The sequence below is a fragment of the Arachis ipaensis genome, chromosome B4 (assembly GCF_059453495.1).
Source record: "Arachis ipaensis isolate K30076 ecotype BB chromosome B4, ASM5945349v1, whole genome shotgun sequence".
Taxonomy (NCBI): domain Eukaryota; kingdom Viridiplantae; phylum Streptophyta; class Magnoliopsida; order Fabales; family Fabaceae; genus Arachis; species Arachis ipaensis.
In genome coordinates, this window is record NC_142439.1 from 48091868 (window position 1) to 48099713 (window position 7846).

A 7846-nucleotide genomic window follows, 5' to 3' on the forward strand; every position below is an offset into this window, starting at 1 on the left:
TCAGAGACTAGATTTGCTAAATTAGAAGCATTTTGTTCAGAGTTCTCTGTCTGTTGCTGAGTTGATGATGGAAAAGGTCTGCTATTGCTAAACCTGTTTCTTCCACCATTATTAAAGCCTTGTTGGGGCTTTTATTCCTTCCATGAGAAATTTGGATGATTTCTCCATGTTGAGTTATAGGTGTTTCCATAAGGTTCACCTAAATAATTTACCTCTGCTATTGCAGGGTTCTCAGGATCATAGGCTTCTTCTTCAGAAGGTGCCTCTTGAGTACTGTTGGATGCAGCTTGCATTCCATGCAGACTCTGAGAAATCATATTGACTTGCTGAGTCAATATTTTATTCTGAGCCAATATGGCATTCAGAGTATCAACCTCAAGAACTCCCGTCTTCATAGGCGTCCCATTGCTCACAGGATTCCTTTCAGAAGTGTACATGAACTGGTTATTAGCAACCATGTCAATGAGTTCTTGAGCTTCTGCAGGCGTTTTCTTTAGGTGAATGGATCCACCTGCAGAAGTGTCCAGTGACATCTTTGATAGGTCAAATAAACCATCATAGAATATATCCAGGATGGTCCATTCTGTTCACTTCATCTGTTCACTCACACAAGCTGTGCGAGCGCCCTAATAGACGTCCCTTCCCAACTTGTGCGTGTGCACAGGGCTGTGCGTCCGCACAGGTCGTAATTCTTCATTGATGTGCGCGTGCACAACCTATGCTAGCGCTGCTACGAAAGCCCTTTCCCCTGCCTGTGCATGTGCAAAGGTCTGTGCGACCGCACAGAATAGAACTTTCGTAGGGTTGTGTGTGCGCACATATCAGAAAATCCTAAAATTCTACAACTTTATAGAATTTTAGATTTTCAACACTAACTTTGAATGATCGTAACTTCCTTTACAAAATTCCAAATTTGGTAAACTTTATATCAATTTAAAGGGTTTTCAATAAGCTTTCATTCTAAAAATTTTCAATCAATTTTGCAAATCGAGTGAAAAGTTATGATAAGACAAATTTCACCAAAAACCAACGTTTACCCAAAAGCCTCAAAACCTCAACTTTAACCAACTTTCCATTCAAAACCAAATCAAAACCTGCCCAATCATCATAAACCTCTACCACACACAACACATTACCTCTTCATATCATTCCCCTCAATTTCACTTAAATTACTCAACCATTATACCATATCTCACTACCAAATCCATAATTTCCTACTTAATCATAAATCCACACTCATAATCATAATCAATCAACAACAACCTCAACTACCAAAACAAATCCTCATAAATTCCAATAATCATTATCAAACCCTATCCATCATTAACCAAATCCATCATAGAGCTCATCAACACCAATGATACCCAATGATGAGTATTTTGGTGAAAAATAAATTTCCTCCAAAACACACAAATCTAACCGGCAAGTGTACTGGGTCGTATCAAGTAATAAAAACTCAAGGGAGTGAGGTCGATCCCACAGGGATTGAAGGATTGAGCAATTTTAGCTTAGTGGTTAATTTAGTCAAGCGAATCAAGATTTGGTTGAGTGTTTTGTGATTTGCAGAGATTAAATTTCATGGAAGTAAAGAGAACAGGGAATTAAAATGCTGAATCTTAAAGAACACGAAATTAAATAGCAGAAACTTAGAATGCAAGAAATGTAAATTGCGGAAACTTAAAGAGTGCAAGAAATGTAAATGACTTGAATTGTAAAGGGGATTGGGACTTGGATTTGCAGAAATTAAACAAGGAAAAGTAAATTTGCATCAAACAAAAGAGTGAAAGAAGGTTTGGGTTGAATCGGATCTTGAAGCAGAAAAGTAAATGAACATTAAAAGCAAGAAACAAAATGTAAATTAGGAATTCAGATCTCAGGGCCCAGAGACTAGAAAACCAAGTCTAAATCTCAATGCCTTCCTAGATCCAACAAGAAATTGTAATTGAAATTCAAAGAAAGTGATGAAGAGCAATTAACAGAAATTGAAATCCAATCAAGCAGTATATAAAGCAGTGAGATCCAAGGTTTAGATTGAAACAGAATTTCTTCAATTCTCCAACCCAAAATCCAAGACAATTGTAATTGAAATTGAAAACAATAAAACTGAGAGGAAGAGAAGTGAATTCTCCTTCCCCAAGACAAAGAAATTAAAGATCACTCAATATCAAAAGCTCTCCGAAAACTATTATGAAAATTTCAAAAGAAAGCTCCCCAAAGAACTTGAATTCTATCCTATTTATGCACTTTCTTCCAATGATCTTCAAGCCTTGAGTTGGGCCTTTGCTCTTGGTGGAATTGGGTTGAAAGAGGCCTTGGTTGATTGCTCTTGAAGTTTGGAGAAGAACCAAAGTGAACCAATTGAACCGGGTTTGAGTTTTGCAAAAGTTGGACCAAAAGTTTGAGCAAAAGTTAGGGGTCTAACTTTTGCTCCAACTTTTCATATTAGCTAACACCACTTTGATGATATGAACGTTGGTGCCAAAGTTAGGGGTCTAACTTTGGCCCTAACGTTGGCCTTACCTTGTGCACTTGTGGCGCCAACGTTAGCCACCAAGTTAGGGGGCTAACGTTGGCGCAAACTTTTGCTCCTCCCCTTGTGATTTTCATGTGCCAACGTTAGCCTCAAAGTTAGGGGGCTAATGTTGGCGCAAACTTTTGGTGACCAGGGAGGTTTTCTTCATGCCAACGTTAGCCTCAAAGTTAGGGGTCTAACGTTGGCGCAAACTTTTGGTGCCCAGGGGTGATTTTCATGTGCCAACGTTAGCCTCCAAGTTAGGGGTCTAACGTTGGCGCAAACTTTTGGTGCCCAGGGGTGATTTTCATGTGCCAACGTTAGCCTCCAAGTTAGGGGTCTAACGTTGGCGCAAACTTTTGGTGCCCAGGGGTGATTTTCATGTGCCAACGTTAGCCTCCAAGTTAGGGGGCTAACGTTGGGGCTAACTTTTCACCCAAAAGTTTGTGCAAAAGTTTGAGGCTAACTTTAGGTCCAGCTTTTTGCTTCCTGGTTCAATTTCACTTATTCTATTGTCTTCTCTTTATGCCTTCTTGCTTCAACCTTTCTCCAGGCTTTCTTCACCTATCATTAATCAACCAAACACATCAAAGCTATGCTTAAAATCATGAGATATTCATTCTTTCATAATATGTGACAATTATAGTATAAAACCTCATGAAATAGCATGAATTCATACATGGTTGATTAAATCAAAGGAAACATGAAAATCTAGCTAATTGGCTTGCTTGTGGCTCAAGAAAGTGCATAATTCAATTGAAAACTGAAGAAAAAGGCTAGTGAAACTAGGCTAAGATGACTTGTCATCACAACACCAAACTTAAAGCTTGCTTGTCCCCAAGCAAGAAAAGATTTATTGAGAAGAAAGAATGAAATAGAAGAGGATGTTCATGCTAGCAGAGTATTATTGATAGTTCATGGGATTTTGTGTGGATATGTAAATACTCACTTCTTATTGACTCCTAGGCCTAAAAAGTCTCCTTCAAGCTTCAAGTAACATACTGCTATGACCTCTCATTATTCCTTTATCCTTGGCTATTACTTTGTTTATAAGCTTTATTTGAGTGTCATGTGTAGCAAGTTCATTTCCTTTTCTTTATACTTGACACATTATTCACCATAGACACTTGGCTCACATTCCTTCTTAAAACATTGATGCCCAGCACCTCTTTGGGTTACTAAATGCCTTGTAGTTAGGTTGCTCTTGATAGTGGACTTTCAGCTGATGATCCCGGATTAGTTAACCCAAGTCACCGAGTGTTGATGCACTCCTAAGAGCTTACTAATCCAAGCAGATCCTAGTACAAAGACACCACAGGCATATATTTTAAGGTTCAAGCTATTGGTGTCCAGCTTTGTTTCTTTTTGTTTTTCTTTTGTTCTGTCACTTCTTTTTTCTTTTTTTTTCTTTTTGTTTTTCTTTCTAACCAAGGATTTTTATTCGATTGAGATTCATAGACAGTAGGCCACTCTATACTTAGAAGGAGATATCCTGGCTCTTTATTCACTAAAAGTGAGCTATTATACAATCACACACATACCACCACTTACTTTTATTGTACTTCTATCTAACAGAGAACTATCTCACTTCACATTCAAACATTTCTTTTATTGAATTGAAAATACAGGGGATAAAGCATGCTTTTTGTCAAGTGAAAGTAAACACACAAGCACTCACTTAGACTAGCTTACTTATTTTAAGAGTGATTCTACTTGTACTAGATGAACACTTTAGCAAGACACAAGTCAAAGCATTTTTCAACAGCAAGAGTTAAGTGTAGATACAACCTATTGGTTTACAGTTCCTTTGTCCTTCCTTCTGCTGTGCCCTTTTGAGTTATGATGCATAGTGTCTTCAAATGGTAGTGAATTCCCTGCACAATTCTCAAAAGTTGCTTGCTTCTCAAGCCCTTAGGTAATTGGTTAGTGTGCAAGACTTTCTTATAGGCTTTTGAACTTACTTTGGTGTGTGAACACCAAACTTAGTCCCTCGCCACTGCCTCTGATGCATCAAGTTAACCACATGTGAAATCCTTGTGTCTTTGCTAAAGGCAATAAAACTAAAAACTAGAAACAGACAATGATTAAATGATTCATCTGATTGCTTGGAGCTAGCAACCCTTTATGCAGAAGGTGAGAATGTGTTTGTAAATGAGATTTCGGTGGAAAACTAAACTTAGAATCCTTCATTCTTCCTTAAATTGTTTTGGTGTGCAACACCAAACTTAGCTTCTTACAATACAGGTGAATCTACTTAACCTTTTTATTGAACTAGCTATATAAAAAAAAAAACTACCTCAGGTTGGGTTGCCTCCCAACAAGTGCTCTTTTAATGTCACTAGCTTGACATCCTTCATTCTTTGATCATGGGGGCTGAAAATCATAGTGCCTCAACTTTTCTCCTCTTACTGTGAACTTCCTTCCAGTCTCCTCTTTGATGATCTCTAAGTGTTCAAGTGAAAGGACCCAGTTCACAGTGTAATATTCAAATAATTGTGGAGACATCTTCATTGGTTGTGTGTTTAACACTACTTTATCCCCTGGTGAAAAGCCTTCAGTGGGGATTTTCTTGTTCTTCCACCCTTTTGGCCTCTTCTTCTTCTCTTCTTTCTTAGGAGATGATTCATGCCTTGGTGGTTCTTTATCTGTAATGTTGAGGTTCTCATCTGGGGGTTTTGGATCTAGTTCCTCCTTGATTTCTTTGGTCTGTTGCACCATCTCCACTTCTTTCAAGCATGGATGTAAAAGTCTTGGAGTTAACTCATTGACTACCTCCCTCAAACTTTGATCTCTGGCCTTATCCTCCGCACACTCTTCTTCTTGAGTGGGCTCATGTGGGGTTTTAAAAACATAGAATGCTAGGTGCTCATCATGCACTCTCAGCAACAATTCCCCTTTTTCAACATCTATCAATGCTCTGCCCGTAGCAAGAAAAGGCCTCCCCAAGATGATGGGAGTGTTAGGGTCTTCCTCCATATCCAGGATGACAAAATCAACTGGGAGAAGAAATTTTCCCACTTTTACCAGCACATTCTCTACAACTCCAAGTGCTTGTTGAATGGACTTGTCAGCCATTTGAAGAGTTATTCGAGTGGGTTTCAGCTCAAAAATTTTAAGCTTCCTCATAAGAGATAGAGGCATCAAGTTTATACTTGCACCAAGGTCACAGAATGATTTCTCAATAGTTATGTTTCCTATGGTACAAGGTATATAAAACCTTCCAGGATCATCCTTCTTCTCTGGTAGACCTCTTTGGAGAATAGCACTACACTCCATTGTCATTTCAATAATCTGTCCTTCCTTCAAGGGTCTTTTTTTTGTTAGCACTTCTTTCATAAATTTAGCATATAATGGCATCTGTTCAAGTGCTTCTAAGAAAGGAATATTGATGCTGAGTGTCTTGAATATGTTCAGGAACTTTGAGTATTGCTTATCCTCGTTTTCTTTTTTGAATCTTTGAGGATATGGAAGTTTGGGGATATATGGCTTCATCCCTTCCTTCTTTTCTTGTAGTTGTGTTTCAGGGATGTCCTTATCTCTCTTTGAGCTTTTTGCATTCTTGGTCTTTCTATCCTCTTCACTTCTCTCTTCTGTCTCTTCTTGTGGAACTTCTCTGTTGTGTTCTTCTTGATTGATGGCTTCCTTCTCCCTAGTCTTTTCACTTCCCACTATGATTGCTTTGCACTCCTCCCACTTTGTAGCTTTTCCTTTGTCCTTTGGATTGGAGATTGTATCACTTGGGAGAACATTGGTTGGCCGTTCAGCTTGTTTGGCCAATTGTCCCACTTGTCGTTCAAGGCTCTTCATGGTAGCTTCATTTCTCTCTTGCATTTTGACCAAGCTTTGAGTGGACTGAGCAATTGCTTGTATGGCTGCCTCAAGACTTGAAATTCTACTTTCATGATGGTCTATTGGTGGTATGATGGGGGTGGAATGTGGTTGCTGGAAGTTATTTGTAGGGGTAGTGTGGTAGTTTTGGGGGTTAGATGTTGGTACGGAAATGCTATTTTGATGAGTTTGTGGATTGTGGTGGGGTGGTTGATGTGTATTTTGTGGTTTCTTGTATTGATTATTATTAGTGTTTTGCTGGTCGTGGTTTGAGTAAGTTGTGTTTCTTGAGTTGTTTTGGTTTGAGTTTTTCTGCCACGGTTGCTGGCTGTGGGTGTGGTTATCTCCCCATCTGAGATTTGGATGGTTCTTCCAGGATGGATTGTGGGTGTCACCATAGACTTCATTTTGGCCGGAGCTTTGGTTATGCACATATTGAGGTTGCTCCTGCTGCTGATCTACTTGGTTTTCTTCATTTTGCCCCCATTTGGTTGATGGTTGGCTTGTATTCACTGTTGCAACTTGCAAGCTATCAATCTTTTTAGCCATCTGCTCAAATTGTTGTTGAATCTGCTCCTGCATTATCTTGTTTTGAGCTAGGAGGATGTCAACCCCTTCCATTTCTAACACTCCTTTCCATAGTGATGGTTGGCGTTGTCTCTGATGGCCAAAGAAATATTGGTTGTTAGCCACCATGTCAATAAGATTTTGAGCTTCTTCTGCTGTTTTCATCAGTTGCAATGATCCTCCAGCTGAGTGGTCAAGTGATTCTTGAGCCTTTAGAGTGAGTCCTTCATAGAAGTTCTGTAGCTTGTCCCACTCAGTGAACATTTCTGGTGGACATTTCCTCAGCAGAGCCTTGTATCTTTCCCATGCTTCATACAGATTTTCAGCATCCAATTGCGTGAATGTTTGCACCTCAGTCTTCAGCCTGATGACTCTTTGAGGTGGATAGAATTTGGCTAGAAATTTAGTTATCAAGTCATCCCAACTAGTGATGCTTCCTTGGGGAAAAGTTTCAAGCCATTGTGCGGCCTTGTCCCTTAATGAGAACGGGAACAGCAGAAGCTTGTAAGTTTCAGGATTCACACCATTGGACTTGACAGTGTCACAAATCCTTAAGAAGGTAGATAGATGTTGATTTGGATCCTCCAACGGTCCACCCCCAAAAGAGCAATTATTTTGGACTAAAGTGATGAGTTGTGGCTTTAATTCAAAGTTATTTGTATTGACATTAGGGGTGAGAATGCTGCTTCCACAATGTCTAGCATTTGCAAAGGTATAGGAAGCCAAGACTCTCCTCTGGGGTTGACCATTGTTGTTGGCCATTCTCACTGGTGGATTTGTTGGATTTGTTGAGTGTTCCTCTAATTCATGATATTCTTCATCTGATTCTTCCTCTCCAGCAGCATTTTTTTCTCTTGCTTCTCTTCTTAGCCTTCGGAGGATTCTTTCGTCAGTTTCATGAAAGGTAGGGATCTCTCTTCTTGTATCTGACATACAATC